The sequence below is a fragment of the Sminthopsis crassicaudata genome, chromosome 2 (assembly GCF_048593235.1).
Source record: "Sminthopsis crassicaudata isolate SCR6 chromosome 2, ASM4859323v1, whole genome shotgun sequence".
NCBI lineage: Eukaryota > Metazoa > Chordata > Mammalia > Dasyuromorphia > Dasyuridae > Sminthopsis > Sminthopsis crassicaudata.
In genome coordinates, this window is record NC_133618.1 from 613,355,794 (window position 1) to 613,374,012 (window position 18,219).

The 18,219-nt window shown below is 35.3% G+C and overlaps 1 protein-coding gene across 7 annotated transcripts in view; it reads left to right on the forward strand.

The window, feature by feature from the left end:
- Nucleotides 1-18,219, forward strand: part of SHLD2 (shieldin complex subunit 2) — an 88,959-nt gene that overhangs the window by 16,988 nt on the left and 53,752 nt on the right. The window contains exon 1 of one of the 7 annotated variants that reach the window (XM_074296068.1): nucleotides 6,765-6,899. The exons of the other annotated variants lie outside the window; for them this stretch is intronic. The gene's annotated coding sequence lies outside the window, so the exon portion shown is untranslated. Of the gene's footprint in view, nucleotides 1-6,764; nucleotides 6,900-18,219 lie in introns of those variants that run through there. 7 annotated transcript variants of the gene reach the window in all.

Sequence of the window (18,219 nt, forward strand, 5' to 3'; positions counted from 1 at the left end):
AGGATCAAATAAAATATTTGTAATGTACTCTGCAAATTTGCTGAACTATAAAAATATTTCTTGTTGTTATTTTAGGTTTATTTTTTGGTGTATGGGATAAACTGGCCTTGAGACTTTACAAAAACAAATTGAGCTACAGGTAAAGAAAAGTTGCAGGTGTTGGGTTGTCTTGGATGAATATTGCCCCTCCAGTTTTCCCATCCCCTCTTAATTTAACATTTAAGTACTTCTTTTAAAGGTTATGATGACTTTGGGCATTCAGATAATAGAACTGCTTATATAGCAGTTCTCTAGGGAAATTTGAATTAAGAGTTTGTTATTTACTAATTTTTTTTGTTTCTGGGATAGATTTCCATATTTAAAGAGTAAGTCTGTATTCCCCCAGACAAAGGGAGTGCACTGCAGTGGGGAGAGGGGGTAGATGGACTTCTGTGTTTTTCAGTTTGTTCTTCGAACTCCTATATTGATGACATTTGTCTGTTAGGAGTTGCCCTTTCTTTCCAGATCCTAATAAATTCCCTTTTGCTTTTTTTTTTTTTTTTTTTTAACCTTGAGAGTCTCTTTTTTTATGGTTGCTATTATCCCACACTTTTGCTTTCTAATTTTAAAAAGTGCATATTAAGTTACCCTTTTCTGTTAGTTTCTTACTAAGTGTTGTCGGTACTTAATAATTCTCTGGTTCCCGCCTTTACTGGGAGTTTTACTTCTGTGAACTCCTGGGGAGGAGCTTACATACTTAGGAGGAGCAATCTCATTGGTTGAAGTAATTTCCCCCAGAAGCCCTTGCGTTATCCCAGGATAAAAGAGGGCAGCACTAGAGAGATTGAGAGTCTTGTCTGGACCAGACTTGAGGCCACTCTCCGGAGGAAAGAAGAGTCTCTGCTCTAGGTCAGAGTTGGAGCGGCTCTCTGGAGGGAGAGAAAGAGTCTCTACACTAGGTCAGAATTGGTGGCAGTTGAGACAGCAGATCTCCCAGAGAGCGATCGGCAGTTTCTGGAGACAACAGAACTTTACATATTGGAGTCCACAACAAGGGGCTTATCTTCTGAAGGGCTCAGATTAAGTCCTTGTCTGGGCCAGACTTGAGGCCGCTCTCCAGAGGAAGAAGTCACTATTCTGGACACGGGATAACTCAATGGCTTCTGGGGAAAATTATTTCAACCAATGAACTTGCTGCTCCTAAGCATGTAAGCTCCTCCCCAGGAGGTCACAGAAGTAAAACTCCCAGTAAAAGCCAGAACTAGAGAATTGTTAAGTACCGATTTAGCACTTAGTAAGAACCTAATATCTCATTATCTCATTAGCACTTAGTAAGAACCTAACACTTTTCTATTTTTTTTAAATGCATGTTTTAGGGAATAAAAATAAATTTACATCATAACTTTACTACATATTTAAAAGAAACAGCAAATTGTGCATAATAAATTTGCAGCTTTATGTGGGAGAGGGGGAGGGGACCTACACCCTTCCTGTGGGAGAAGACATTTTCTCTTACTGGGAATTTTCACCTGCCTCCACCTGAGCAGTTCCTTATTGCCCTTTGCCCTCTCTGTGATCATTTTCACCCTATTTATCACATAGTCTCTTTTGGGAGCCATACTTTTCCATTTATCTCTGGGTCACAGTTCCCCAAGAGCTCAGCTTTCCCTTTACCTGAGGAAAGATGTTGTCTTGGAGTCTCAGTATTCTTGAAAGGGAGATTCCCCCCTTGCCCTATAGATTATATCCATTGTAAAATACCCATTTCCCATTCTAAAGTATATCTTTTCCCTATAGAAAATTTGGACTCCTCTTCCACTCCTAAATTGAGATTTTCACTTTCCTAACCATTTAAATTCCTCCATTTGTCACATCACCCATTCTCCTGTAGGCCTTCTTTCTGAGAAAGAAAGAAAGAAAGAAGTTATTTTTCTTTCATTGTTATCTATTGCTTTATCCATCATCTATTCCCTTTCAGCTTCTTCCACTTCTCTCCCTTTTTCTGTGGTTTCACATTCTGCAGTTTAGTTTTGTCCCGCACTGATTAACCTATAAGCAGGATTTTGTGGGGTTTAGTGAGGTTTTGTCCAGCTATATTAGGCCTTTATTTGATTTTTGTTTTCACTCTGGTTTCTTTTTGTACTTTTAGTAAGAATTCTCCCCATTGTTGTAGCTGTTAACCTGTTAGGTGTCTTTCTAGGCCTATTCCCTCTTCTCCTCTTACCCCTACTATATTTATTTTGCCTTCCTGGAGTACTTCATTCCTTTACTTTTTGGGGGAGGTTGTAGTATTTGTTAAGCAAATAATTTGCTGTGATATGGGTTTCTTTGTTGGAATGCTGGGAATAATAAACCAAATGCAAATGACAGCTACTTTAACCAAAGAGTGAAGAACAACCTTATTCTTAAGTCTTTCCAAAGGTTATCCACTATTTTTTTCCTCAAAGATATATGGAAATGGTAGATGTACTTTTCAAAATCAAGAGGTAAACAAAAAATAAAAGCAAACTTAGGAATGTAAGAAACAAAATATCTCACTGAGAACCCCACTGACTCACTGATGAAAGATTTATTTTAAATTCTTGCAAGAATGGACTCCTAAGCAAGATAATTGTATAAATGTTTATACATATTGGATTTAACATTTTTTTTAACATGTTTAACATATATTGAAGTGCTTGCCATCCAGGGGAAGGGATTTCAGAAAATCTGAAACAAGGTTTTATGCAAGGGTCAGTATTATCAAATTATCCGTGCATATGGTTTGAAAATAAAAAGCTTTATTTTTTTAAAAATAGAATAAGCATAGATCCCTGAGAAAGTTACTTTTCTAAAAAAAAAATCTGTAGATAAAACTCATCAAAGTAAAGGATTTTGCTCAAATTTATAAGATTTGCCAATGTTTGAGATGTACCCAATTAGAGGATATAACTAATAATTCATTAGAAATGAAATGAGTTTAAATCTGAACTTCTATTTTATGTAATTAAGTCAAAATCTCTTTAGATTCTAGTTTCCTCATCTGTAAAATAAAGACAAATTAAGGTCCCTTTCAACTCTGACATTCTAGAATAAAAATCTTTGCAATTACGAATCTGCATATCATTAATACACACAAAATAAAATGAAACTTTTTTCCAAAACACACACACACACACACACACACACACACACACACACACACACTCAGAATGGGAGAATGGGTACCTAGATTAGTAGACACACCTTTGAAATTCTTAGGACAGTACTTTATTTCTTATCTTGAAAGGTAAGTCCCTCCTCTGATTCCCTGTTAATTGGATTTTAAACAAGTTACACCACGTGAATCTCCACCTCTCTTTACATAACAATTCCCTGTCTTCAAGGAATTTCCATTCTTATACTCTTTTGGGGCAGATAACCTCTACCCTTTATTATTTGACATCCTTGTAGGTTTCAGTATTCTAATATGAGTTTCATTTCTTCAATTTAATTGTCATAACTGGGTTAACCAATTTATAATCTATATAATACTATCCTTGAAAAGTTACAATATAGGATAGCCCTAGAATGATGGGTAGTTTCCTATGAAAAATTTATGGGCATTCATAAACAAGAGGGATACAGAATGGGTAGGAATGGACGAGTTGGGCTCTGCACCACTGGAGAGAGTATACAACAAATACATTAGATCACAGATTCATTTGAGTATCTCAATATAAAATATTTCTAAAAAATGGTAACAAGAGGTCCCTATACTATTGTGTACTTTTTGTAACTAATGCATTTTAAATTTAATTGAATTCCTCAATTTATTTTTATGTACCAGACTGATTTTCCTAATATAACCCTTTGGTCAGCTCCCTCTCTCAAAAACGTTTTTATGGACAAATTAAGTTCCTTAGCATTCTTGTTTCCTACTCTTTTAACTTTGCCCTTCATAACTATTATTTTCCTGTGAGAAATGGATGGGCATTGTATAATCTTGCTGTTGCTTCCTACAATGCTCTCTTGGTTCTTCTCAGAGAACTCAGCATTAGTTCATGTGTCTCTAGACCTTTTTGAAATCATCCTCTGATTGTTTTTTACAGAATATTCCATAAATTCATATACCATAATTTATTCAGCCATTCCCCAACTGATGGGCATCCTCTCAGTTCCCAGCTCCTTGCCACAGAATAAAGGACTAACACAAATATTTTTGCACATGTGGGTCCTTTTCCATTTTTTTTTAAGTTCTCTTTGGCATACAGGCCCAGTAGAGATATGGATCAAAGGATATCCACATTTTGATACCCATCTGGGCATAGTTCCAATTGCTCTGTAGAATGATCTGATTAGTTTACAATTCTACCAACAATGTATTTGTGTCTCTGTTTTCCCACATCCTGTCCAACATTCATCATTATCTTTTCCTGTTATCTTAGCCAATCTGAGGGTGTCTAGAAGTATCTTATTGTTATCTTAATTTGCATTTCTCTGATCAATAATGATTTAGACCATTTTTTCTTATATTTCTAAATGGCTTTAATTTCCTCAGCTGAAAATTGTTCATAGTCTTTGACCATTTATTAATTGGAGAATGGCTTGAATTCTTATAAATTTGAATCAATTCTCTACATGTTTTAGAAATGAGGCTTTTATCAGAACACTTGGATGTAAATTTTTTTTTCCCAGTTTATTGCTTCCTTTCTAATATTTCTGCATTGGTTTTGTTTGTACAAAAGCAGAAAAAGTTTTCTTACTACAATTGTACATTAAATGTGGCTTAAATTAAAATTTTGTTCAGGTGACATACCAAAATTGTATCAGTTTTCTTTATATTAAATATAGATTTTTCAGCAGTTCATGAATCTAAAATTTTAAAATTTAAAAGAGGATTTTTGTGAGTACCATATATAAGGGAAGTGATAAAAGGTAAATATTTTGAAAGGATCATCGAATGAAATTAGAATTTTGTGAAAATATTTTTAGAGTAACTAGAAAATTTTGGAAAAACCATAAGGCAGGCGATTACCAAGAAATTATCAGTAAACTCCTTAAAGCAAAATCCTATTCTTTGGTTCATATTTGGATTTCTTTGCAGAAAACTTAAGTAATACCATTGATGCACACAGGGAATATTTCAAGAAGTCTGGATTGAATTAGATAAGTATAATTTTAGTTAGTAAAAATATAGTACTATGATTTGTTAAAAATTGTTTGAGATAAAATCTGAAGTCAATTTTGTCCTCTTTCCCTAAGTAATCTGAAGTTCATCTTATCATGGCATAAACACCACACCACCACTACCACTACCATCCCGTTTTTTTTTTTTTTTTGATCCTATTTTTTTCCCCCAAGGAAAATATTCTTGATATATTAAGATGAGGTCTTTCTCCAGTTTACAAGTCTTTGACCACTCTGATTCCTTCCTTCTGAACCAAATTTTCCAACTTTTTTGCCATCCTTTTTTGATATCTTTGAAAACCCATGCTCAGCTTTACTAAAGATTATGTCCTTTATGTTGTTTAAATAGGAAGTAACCTAGGTAGCATTGGGTAAGTCACTGAATTCAGCGTCTCAGAAAGCATTTATTTACATATTTCTTTTATTAAAGCTTTTTATTTATAAAACATACGCATGGGTAATTTTTCCAACATTGATCCTTGTAAAACCTTTTATTCCATATTTTCCTCTCCTTTCCCCAATCTCCTCCCCTAACTGGCAGGTAATCCAATATATGTTAAAATACATGTTAGATCCAATATATGTATACATAGCTATACAGTTATTTTGTTGCACAAAAAAAAATCAGATCAAGGACCTTGGAAGAAAAAGAAAGACCGAAAAAGAAAACAAAATGTAAGCAAATAACAGAGAGTGAGAATGTTGTGTTGTGTTCACACTCTGTAACCACAGTTCTTTCTTTGGGTGTAGATGGCTCTTTTCATCACTGCACAAGTGGAACTGATTTGAATCATCTCATTGTTGAAGAGAGTGTATCAGTGTCCCAGTTTTCCCAAATCGGCTAAACATTGGCTAAAATGACAGGGAATGATAATGACCAATCTGACAGGTGTGTAGTGCTATCTCATAGTTGTCTTAATTTGCATTTCTCTGAACACCTTTAGAATACCTTTTCATATGACTAGAAATAGTTTCAATTTCTTATTCTGAAAATTGTTCATATCCTTTGACCATTTATCAATTGGAGAATGATTTGAAGTATTATAAATTTGAGTCAATTCTCTATGTAGTTTAAAAATGAGGCCTTTACAGATGATGAAATTGAAACTATATCCACTCATATGAGTGTTCCAAATCACTACTGATCAGAGAAATGCAAATTAAGACAACTCTGAGATGCCACTACACACCTGTCAGATTGGCTAAGATGACAGGAACAAATAACGATGAATGTTGGAGGGGCTGTGGGAAAACTGGGACACTGATACATTGTTGGTGGAGTTGTGAAAGAATCCAGCCATTCTGGAGAGCAATTTGGAATTATGCCCAAAAAGTTATCAAACTGTGCATACCCTTTGACCCAGCATTGCTTCTATTGGGCTTATATCCCAAAGAAATACTGAGGAGGGGAAAGGGACCTGTATGTGCCAAAATGTTTGTGGCAGCTCTTTTTGTTGTAGCTAGAAACTGGAAGTTGAATGGATGCCCACCAATTGGAGAATGGTTGGGTAAATTATGGTATATGAATGATATGGAATATAATTGTTCTGTGAGAAATGACTAGCAGGAGGAATACAGAGAGGTTTGGAGAGACTTACATCAACTGATGCTGAGTGAAATGAGCAGAACCAGAAGATCGCTGTACACTTCAATGCTGTATGAAGAGGTATTCTGATGGAAGTGGAAATCTTCAACATAAAGAAGATCCAACTCACTTCCAGTTGATCAATGATGGACAGAAATATCTACACCTAGAGAAGGAACACTGGGAAGTAAGTGTAAATTGTTAGCACTACTGTCTATATGCCCAGGTTACTTATACCTTCGGAATCTAATACTTAATGTGCAACAAGAAAATTATATTTACACACATATATTGTATCTAGGTTATATTGTAACACATGTAAAATGTATGGGATTGCCTGTCATCGGGGGGAGGGGGGAATAATTTGGAAAAATGAATACTATAAAAAAATTACTCATGCATATATACTGTGGGGGAAAAAATTCTAAATAAATTTAAAAAAAAGACTTAAAAAAAAAAAGAAATGAGGCCTTTATCAGATCTTTTGGATGTAAAAATGTTTTCCCAGTTTATTGCTTCCCTTCTAATCTTTTCTGCATTAGTTTTATTTGTACAAAAACTTTTTAACTTAATATAATCAAAATTACCCATTTTGTGATCAGTCATGATCTTCAATTCTTCTTTGGTCACAAATTCCCTTCCTCCTCCACAAATCTGAGAGGTAAACTATCCTATGTTCTTCAACTTGTTTATATCATTCTTTATGTATAGATCATGAACCCATTTCAACCTGATTTTGATATATGGTGTTAGGTGTGGGTCTATGTCTACTACAGAAAGCATTTATTAAGCTGAGCCAGGTACTCTGCTAAGTACGGAATACAAATGCAAAAGCAAAAATTAGCAGATCCATAAACTCTCTGAATTTATGTTCAGTTGTAGGAATATGTTTGTATTTATGTAGTAAATATATACAGAATCAATAGAAGGCATTGACAAGAGGAGAGCACTAATAGTTGGAGAAGCTTTGTATAAAAGGTGGTATGTGAGCCAAGTTTTGAAGGGAGTCAGAGATTCTCCAAATAGAGGAACTGAAAAAAGAGTTAATTTTTTTTTTTTTTTTAGAAAGAGTTAATTCATTTCAGACATGAGAATGAGCTAATGAAAGCTGTAGAAGGATGTCAGGTATGATGAACAGATGGAAAAATGAGCTGTGGAGAGCATGAAACAATGTGCAAAATAGCTAGAAAAGTAGATTAGGTTGTAAAGGGCTTTAAATGTGAGATCAATTTTGTATTTAAGGAAGCTGAGCCTTTGGAGTTTATTGTGTAAGGGTCAGACCTGGCCTTGGGGAAAACTGTAGCATGGTCTGTGATGGGGAGATTGGAGGCGGGCAGACCAACCTGAAAGGATTGGAATAGTGCAGCCAAGAAGGGAGGAGTGTCTCTTACTTGGTTTTCCTGCCTCAAATCTCTGCGCTCTTGAGTCCATTCACTAGACACCTGCCAAAGCAATCTGAGGGGATGCCCGTGGTCATCAGTTGAGAGATCTCTGGAAGATAGAACGTTGAAGACATTAGAGTTAGGAGACAGGCTGTGGAGGATGAACCAGCAAAAGAGACCCAGGGAGAAGAGAGCCAGTGAGAAGAAAAACCCGAGGGAGCTAAGTATCCTGCGACCCAGAGAAGAGAATATCAAGGAGTAAAACCGGGTCAGGAATGTCATCTGAGATGGCAATACAGAGATGCCAATCAAGAAGAGAAAGAAGTCATGGAGTTTGACAGATTAAATCACTGATCATTTTGAAAGTAGCCCTTATAATTGAGAAATAAGGTCCAAAGCCTGCTTACAAAGGATTTGAAGAATGATAAGAGAGTGGATGATAAGATTGAAGTAGAAGTCATAAAAGTCTAGAAGTCCTGAGCAGAATCTCAAAGAAAATGAACACCTCAAGGCCACAAATCACTTATAACTAATATCACCTTTAGAAAAATTATTTAGAGATAGCAAATACTACTTTAAGTATAAAGCATTAATAATTTCATTTTTGACATTCATTTTTCTAAAATTTGAATTCCAAATTCTTTTTCTCCCTCTAAGGTAATAAGATATTAAGATAATTAAAATATGAAGATGACATTTTCTTTATATTATTAATTTGAACATGCTAGATTTTAAGTTTTTTCTTTTTAAAAAATCTTTTTATGTAAATGGTACTGTTTTGATGTCAGTTTTACTTTTAAGTTGTTATTAAAAATTACTTTGCTAACACAATTACAAGAATAGCCATGTATATTTATCTAACAAATATTAATTTTCTATGAGTGCAATGCACGGTTTTGTGGGGTGAATAAAAGGGAGGGAGTAAATGCAATGATAAATCAGACAATTGTATACACCACAAGAAATTTACAACTAATAATCTATATATCTCAGTATTGAAGTAAGGTTATAAGGCCCATAAATAACTATTCCAGCCTTTCTCAATGAGTGCATTATCAGGAGCTTACATATATATATATATATATATATGTGTGTGTGTGTGTGTGTGTATACACAAAATAAATCTCCTATTGCTGGGTCAAAGGGATTGCACACTTTTATAAGCCCTTTGGGCATAGTTCCAAATTGTTCTCCAGAATGGGTGGAGCAGTTCACAGTTCCATCAATAATGTATTAGTCTGCATTTTTACACATCCTGCCCAGCATTTATTATTTTCCTTTCTCTCATATTATTAGCCAATCTGATAGGTATGAAGTGTTACCTCTGAGTTGTTTTAATTTACATTTCTCTAATCCATAGTGATTTAGAGTATTTTTTCATGTGATTTTTGATAGCTCTCATTTCTTCTTCTGAAAATTGCCTGTTCATATCCTTGGATTATTTATCAATTGGAGCATGGCTCAGAGTATTTCTCTTTCTTAGGATCATATGTTGTGGATTTCTTCCCTCAACAATTGCCATTTTATATCTGTAGACCATTTATCTTTTGAGGAAGTTACTTTTATAAATTTAAATTGGTTCCCGTATATTTAGATATGAGACCTGTGTCGGAGAAACAAAATTAATGGTTTGCTTTTCATTTTAGCTATAATTTGTATTTAAAAAACTTTTAAAATTTTTATGTAATCAGAATTATTACTCATTTCACCTTCATTGTAATATTTCCTATTCCCTTATTCTGTCATAAACTCTTTCCCCAGTCAAATTATGAATTATTTCCTTCATTGTTCTTATATGTTGGTTACAATAATACCTTTTTTAGTTAAGCCTTTTTTAGCTAAGCCATATATCTATTTGGAACTCACTTTTGTACATGGTATGAAGGGTTGGTGTGTATCTATATTTTTGTTGAATAGCCCTTATCAAAGGCCAGCCAGGTGGCCCAGTGGAGAAAACGCTAAGGCTGGAGCCAGGAAGACTTGAATTCAAATCCAGCCTTAGACACTCAGTAGCCATGTGATCCTGGGCAAATCACTTAAGTTTTTTGTGTCAGCTTCATCTGTAAATGAGGGGAGAGAAAACTGAGAAATAACTAAATAATGCCTTGCCACAGTAATTGAGATCTTTTTAGATTTATCAAATGGTATACTAGTATATATTGTGTAACTTATCTCTTTCACTAATTGGCCTCTCTGTTTTTTAACTAGTACCAATAAGTTCTTTTAATAATTACTAATTCTAATCTAGTTCGAAGTATAGTACTGTTAGACCCTCTTTATCCCCATTTCTTTCCCCATTATTTCTCTTGAAATACTTGATTTTTTAAATTCCTATCTAAGTGTCATTCTTTTTGCTAACTCTAAAAAGAATCCTTTTGCAGGTATGGCACTGAATGGTAAATTATGGAATTATCATTTTTGACAGAATTTCATTGGGTCGATAATGAGAGAAATTTCAGGTGGAAAGAATGGCTTAAATTTTTTGATAGAAACAACAAAATATAGTAGCTGTTGGAGGTAATAGTGATAATGGCACTAATTACATAACAATGACTGGTGTCCATGAGGAGAGTGAGTGGTTCTTGAATGCTGGGTGAGAGAATATTTTGAGGAGGAAGGTGACTTTTATCAGAACTGTCCTAGGAAATTAACCCAATGAAGGAGTAGATTGGAACCAGCCTGAAATCTTCCAGAGCCAGCTGTTAAATTTTTATATCAGCATTTACACCTCCTAAAGGAGCAAGAGTTGTGTACAAATCAGGGCTTGACTTGCTGTTTTATTGGCTAGACTTAAGAAAGTAATGACTGGGGGAGGGGCCTTGAGGGCCTGGTGCCAGAGGTCAGATCTGATAGACCTTGATGGCCCCTAGAGAGCCAAACTTGAGGCCTTGGGACATTGACATTTATGCAGCTCTGTAAGTGTCTCATTACGGAGCAAGGAGCCTTGCATTGTATCCTTCACTGCGAGAGAACAGGGAAGACTCCAGTGCCCCACTCTAATTAGTCCCTGCATCTCCAAGTAAGGGCAGAAAGTCAAGATTGGGTGGAACGTCACGGGCTATCAGGGCTTCCTGTAGCTCCAGACCAAACGCTTCTGGTAAAAAAAGATAACACTGGTTTGTGCTGGTTTAGGGATCTCTGTATTTGATGATTACATGTAAGCATACTGGAAATCTTTTCCTAAATTATCCAGAATAAACAAAGCAAGGTCAGTTATCCTTTTCATCCATTTTGCAATATCAGGATTGTAAATATGTTTTCTTCACTGTACTTATTGGTTCACACCCAGTGTCCTTTCACCCTGTACATCTTTGGTAGTTTACAGAATTTGACATGGCCTCTTTTACCTTTTCCACACTATCCTTTTTTATTGGCAGATAAAATTTTCTACAAAAGCACATGGCAGATTCTGACTTAGAGTTACTGTCCTTAAGTCAGGGATTCTTAACCCTGGGGTCCCTGGGCTCTCCCAGGGGAATTGGGAAGATTTGAAGGGGGGGGATTTACCTCTTTATTTTAAGTAACCTTTTACCAAAAATTAGCAGTTTCTTTAATTATTTTAAAATATTTTTCTGAAAGAGTTCACAGACTTCACAGAGTTCACTGCCAGAGACATCCATGACAAAGAAGTTGACTTCCTGTAAACCCAACTGATAGACTGTTGATCTGTTAACATATTTTCAAAGATCCTAGATTTAAAGCTGAAAAGGACCCCTTCATTTTACAAATGAGGTACCCTTAACTTGTTTCCTTTGTTTTTATTTTCACCATCTCCACCTTCCACAAGCACTAGTAAATTTGTTGATTGATTGAAATACCATTTAAGTGTAACAAAAGGAATACTAGTGGGAGTACTTCCTGGCTTTGCAGATGGAACACTGGGTCTGCACCCAGGAAGCCCTGAGTTTAAAGGTGGCCTCTAATATTAACCAGCTGTAGGACTGGGCATTTAAGCTTTCTGCCTCAGTTCTCTCCTCTATAAAATGGGTATAATAGTAGCATCTACTTCACATGCTTAGCATAGCCTTCTAGATAATGGCGGCATACAGATGTTAGTTAGTTGGTATTATTATTATTATTATTATTATTATTATTATTATTAATGAACTGTAATAAAATCCTTAGAATTTCAGGTTTAAAAGGATTCACAGTTCAGCCTGTAAAGAACAGAAATCTCTTTTTTTCACAACCCTGATAATTGCTCATCCAGCCTTTGCTTGGTGCTGGGGTCCTCACTACTTTCCTGAGGCAGTGTATTCTAATTTTGAACAGTTCTTTCCTTACAGTGATCTGAAACCTCTCTTCAACTTTGCCCATTTTTTACTACTTTTTGCTCAGGCTGGACAAGTCTTAACATCTCGCAGAACAGCTTTTCAAATCATGAATCCAATTACCATGTTCCCTGCTGTCTTTTGTCCCTAAGTTAAGCTTCCCTAGCTTTTTCTTTTTTTTTTTCTTTTTGCTGAGGCAATTGGGGTTAAGTGACTTGCCCAGGGTCACATAGCTAGGAAGTATTAAGTGTCTGAGGTCAAATTTGAACTCAGGTCCTCCTGAATTCTGGGCTGGTGCTCTATCCACTGCATTACCTAGCTGCCCTAGCTTCCCTAGCTTCTTAAGCTAATAATTTTACTTTGTGATTTCCACTCTTTTTACTATAGTGATTGCACCCTTCTGGGTATGCATTAACTTGTCAGGGGCCTCCCTAAAATTAGGTAACCTTCAGTAAACTCAGTGTTCCATATTTGACCTAACCATTCTAGAGCTTAATCGGCTCTTTTTTCCTGAACCCTCTGCTTCTAAAATCCCAGTAACTTTTCAGGCTTCTTGGTATCTTATTCAGTTACATTTGTTTGTATTGTTTTGTTTCTCCACAAGAACTGCCATCTAGTCACACATTTCCCTTCAGTACTTGCAAAGCTGAATTTTGAATAGCTCTTGACATTCATCCTTTTTTTTATTTAGACTTTTGCCACTCATTTTTCTATAGGGTAGGTTCTGTTATCTTAATATATTAGTTATCCATCCCTCTTAGTTTTTGTCATCTGAAAATTTGAAATGTAGTTTATGCCTTCTTTCAGTCTTTACAAGAAATGTTGAATAGTCAAAATTGTGTTTTTGTGTTCATATTTTGCAAGCATTTCATGGCAATACCTTGTTAATTCAGGCCTTCACTATCAGGTGGTCATACAAGTAAAATTATAGAATCTTAGGTCTAAAAGGTAACTTTAGAGAACATCTTGTTTGGTCTTCTAGTTTTACAGAGGTATGGAAAAAAATGCCTCTGAGCAGCCAAAGTAGAAATGTTGTAATTATACAAAACTCATCACTTTACTCATGGGAAATATCTTACACCATTGTTTAAGAAACTACTTATATTTAAGCACAATTTTAACAAGATGAGATACTTGGGTTTTAGTGGCAGCAGATTAAAAAGTGGCTACACTAAGAGTTCCTTGACAGCAGATGAACTATTTTAGAAAACACAGTTCCCTGGAGCTGTTTAGTGTTAACATCAAATAGAGTACAGAAAAGTAAGTTGCAGAAATCTAAGAAAAATTATAAACTTGATACAATTCTTTATATATTTTAGAAGTGAGGCCTTTATCAGAAACACTGGCTATTCTTTTTGTAGTAGTAAGAAACTGGAAACTGAGTGTATGCAATCAGGTGGAAAATGGCTGAATAAATTATTGTATATGAATGTTATGGAATATTATTTTTCTATAAGAAACAATCATCAGGATGAGTTCAGAGAGCCTTGGAGAGACTTAACATGAACTGATGCTGAGTGAAGTGAGCAGAACCAGGAGATCATTATATACGGCAACAATAAGATTATACAAGTTTGATGGAGGTGGCTCTTTCCAATGATGAGATGATTCAGATCAGTTCCAAAAATCTTGTGATGAAGAGAGCCATCTACACCCAGAGAGAGGACCGTGGGAACTGAGAGTGGATCATAACATAGCATTTTTACTCTTTCTGTTGTTTGCTTGCATTTTGTTTTCTCAGTGGTTTTTTTCTTGATCCGATTTTTCTTATGCAGCAAAATGACTGTATAAATAAATAAATAAATATATATATATATATATATATACACACACACACACACATATATATATACACATATATTGAATTTAACATATATTTTAATACATTTAACATATATTGGATCACTTGCCATCTAGGGGAAGGCGTGGGGAGTAATCAATCAAGATTATCAGTTTCTCTAATTCTTCTTTGGCATGAATTCTTTTTTCCCTCCAAAAATCTGACTAGAGAAAACTATCTCTTAGTCTCCTAATTTTTTTCATACCAGTATCCTTTCCTTCCGTTGAAATTCTACTTTGTAATAAAAAAAAAAACTTAAGCAAAATTACCAAAAACACTGACCATTTATTATATCACATTCCATATGTATAGTTCCACATTTCTCTACTGAAATACAGGAGAAGGGGTGGGGAAGGGAAAGGCAGTATTTCATCATTTCATTATTGGATTTCTGAGACCAAGATTGAACAGTATAATTAAATCAGTTATCTTTTAAATGTTATTTTTGTATACATTTTTGTAGTTGTATATATTTTCATAGCTTTGCTTAATTTTTCTGCATCAATTCACATCTTTCCATATTTCTCTGAATTTCTGTGATGTGTAATTTCTTTTGCTACAATAATGCACTAAATTCATATGGCATACTTTTTTTCAGCCATATCGCAAGTTCTTGGTGTCCACCATGTTTCCATGTTTTGATATCTCCTTGATGACATAAGTCCTAACATGAGATTATTGGGTTGTTCTATATAACTTTAAAAGAATAGCTAGCTATTTTCATCCTAAATGGCAAAAATAAAGCATAAGTGTTTAAGAAACTATTTATATGTAAAATTCATCCAGTAAATATTGAGTACTTGCTGTAGGCAAATTCCTGTTTTATGTACTCTGAGGATTCCAAATATTTGAGATAACACTGATTAATATATCATGATCCCCAAATTAAGTTCCATTACAGTAATCTATAGATGTAATTTGCGTCATTCAGATAAATGGAAGATGTTCCTCTACATGCTTATTAAATCTTCAAAGTTCTTCCCTGTTACATAAACTTTTTAAAAAGGAACAAAGTTCTGATCATGGTGAAAACAGAAAAATCAATTACATGAAAGTTGTTTATTAAAGATATCACAATAGAGGCTAATTATGTCGGAGGACCCACTTTAACCAAGTATAAAGTTAGCAGTTAAGACCATAAACTTTGTACCAAGAAGGTGTATTAGCCTAATAATGCTGTACTAAGCATTTGTGCACTTTAGAATAGATGTTTCATAACTTTCTAAATGGATTTTGTTCCAAAAAAATCAAGTTATTTAAATGACTAGATGTCTATTGTGATTGATAAAATACAAAACTGTTTATTACACATACCATTTTTTCAGAAATTGCTTCCTGATAGTTATGCAGCACAGTATAAATTCTTCCTTGACTGAGATTTGTATTAGCTGACACAAAATCAAAGAGTGCAGAACAAAACAGTTTATACAATAACACTGCAAAATCAAGTAACTTTGAGATCGTAAGAACTCTCATAAATGCAGCAATCTCAGAGCCTGATGATGAAAAATTTAGTAAGTCCCTACTATGTGCCAGGCACTGACTATATTGGGGATACCAAGGGAGGGCAGAAGGCAGTCTTGTCTTTTCTTATCTTTAAATGGCTTACATTCTAGAAGGGGAAAAGCACCCAAAAAGGAGCTGAAAAGTAGAACAAGAGGGAGAGAAGCCCCCTGTGGGGGTTAGAAGGAAAAGCAAGAGGGGGTTGAAGATTGGCCCATGTGGTTCCTTCATAGTAGAGGCATTGGAGGAAGCCTCTCCCCAACTTCCCTATGGTGGACAGATATCCCAGGGTAAGAATGCTATGGAAGGGGCTGGAATCAGCTCCTTGAAAGCAAAAGCAGGATTTTATTCACTGATTTTTAGCATCATAGGATTTTTTTTTTTTTTTACCTGAGACAATTGGGTTAAGTGACTTGCCCAGGATCACACAGCTAGGAAGTGTTAAGTGTCTGAGGTCAAATTTGAACTCAGGTCCTCCTGACTTAAGGGCTGGTGCTGTATCCACTGAGCCACCCAGCTGCCTCACCATCATAGGATCTTAAAGCAAACAGTACATAAGAAGAAGCCAAGAGGCAACAAGGTTTTGTGTAAACCCACTTCATAAACTTAGCTGCAAAATTATGTGACAGTTTCTCAGAGCTTAAGTTTCCTCACCTATGAAATGTGAATAATTATCTTTTCTGTTAATTGACAGGGTCATGGCTCTGAAAGCACTTAACAGCTAGGAAAGGCAGAAAAGGGGAGGGGATAGAGAGCTTACTTTGGGCTCAAGAAGTTCAAATTCTATCTCAAACACATACTGGCCATGGGACTCTGGGCAAGTTGTGTCAGGGTTCCAGGCAACTTTAAGGAAATTGTTGCTCTTAGCCACTCAGGCAACAGTTAAATCACAGATCCGGAAGTTCCCTGCTCAAAAAAGGATCAATGCAAGTTGTTATTAAGCTATTATATTATAACCCAGGTATCCTGGATTTGGTTCAGTGATCATGTCCTGCTGCTTCATTATATTGACAAAGTCACCCTTAGTTTTACATTCTCATGGTAAACACTGTGAACTCTGAACACTTTCTCATGGTTCAATGCAAAGGACTTTTCCCTGGTGGGAACGCTGATGGAGTGGATGGGAAGGGGCACATAATGAAAATGTTCTTAAATTTTAGTTCACAAAGTTTCTTTTTTAGATTGAATTCTTCAATGTTCATTAATGAATAACCTTCAATAAAATTTCCCATATTCATTATAAGGTTTTTCTCTGTTTCTGAACTTTTTAGAATAGAAGGTATCTGAGTTTCTGCTGAAGGTTTTGCACTCAAAGTGTCTTTATAATGTGAATCTCTTGTGCTGAAAAAACCAGATAGCACTCTGAAGGCTTTCCTATATATTGGGATAATGGACTTTTTTTTCCAAGAACCATTCATTGCTTAATAAATAAATGAATACTAATATTATTAGTTCAAATGTAGTATAATGATCTCCTGGTCCTGGTCATTTCACTCAGCATCAGTAAGTCTCTCCAGGCCTTTCTGAAATCATCCTGATGGTCATTTCTTACAGAACAATACCAATTCTAATTTTCTTTTTTTCTTTTTAAATTAATTTTATAATTATAACTTTTATTTTTTGACAGTACATATGCATGGGTAATTTTTTACAACATTATCCCTTGTACTCATTTCTGTTCCCAATTTTCCCCTCCTTCCCTCCACCTCCTCCCCTAGATGACAGGCAATCACATACATGTTAAATATGTTATAGTATATCCTAGGTATAATATATGTGTGCAGAATCGATTTCTTGTTGCACAGGAAGAATTGGATTCGGAAGGTAAAAATAACCTGGGAAGAAAAACAAAAGTGCAAACAGTTTACACTCATTTCCCAGTGTTCCTTCTCTGGGTGTAGCTGATTCTGTCCATCATTGATCAATCGGAATTGAATTAGATCTTCTCTTTGTCGAAGATATCCACTTCCATCAGAATACATCCTCATACAGTATTGTTGTTGAAGTGTATAATGATCTCCTGGTTCTGCTCATTTCACTTAGCATCAGTTCATGTAAGTCTCTCCAAGCCTCTCTGAAATCATCCTGCAGATCATTTCTTACAGAGCAATAATATTCCATAACATTCATATACCATAATTTACCCAACCATTCTCCAATTGGTGGGCATCCATTCATTTTCCAGTTTCTAGCCACTACAAAAAAAGCTGCCACAAACATTTTGGCACATACAGGCCCCTTTCCCTTCTTTAGTATTTTTTTGGGGATATAAGCCTAGTAGTAGCAATGCTGGGTCAAAGGGTATGCACATTTTGATAACTTTTTGGGCACAATTCCAGATTGCTCTCCAGAGTGGTTGGATGTATTCACAATTCCACCAACAATGTATCAGTGTCCCAGTTTTCCCACAGCCCCTCCAACATTCCTCATTATTTGTTCCTGTCATCTTACCCAATCTGACAGGTGTGTAGTGGTATCTCAGAGCTGTCTTAATTTGCATTTCTTTGATCA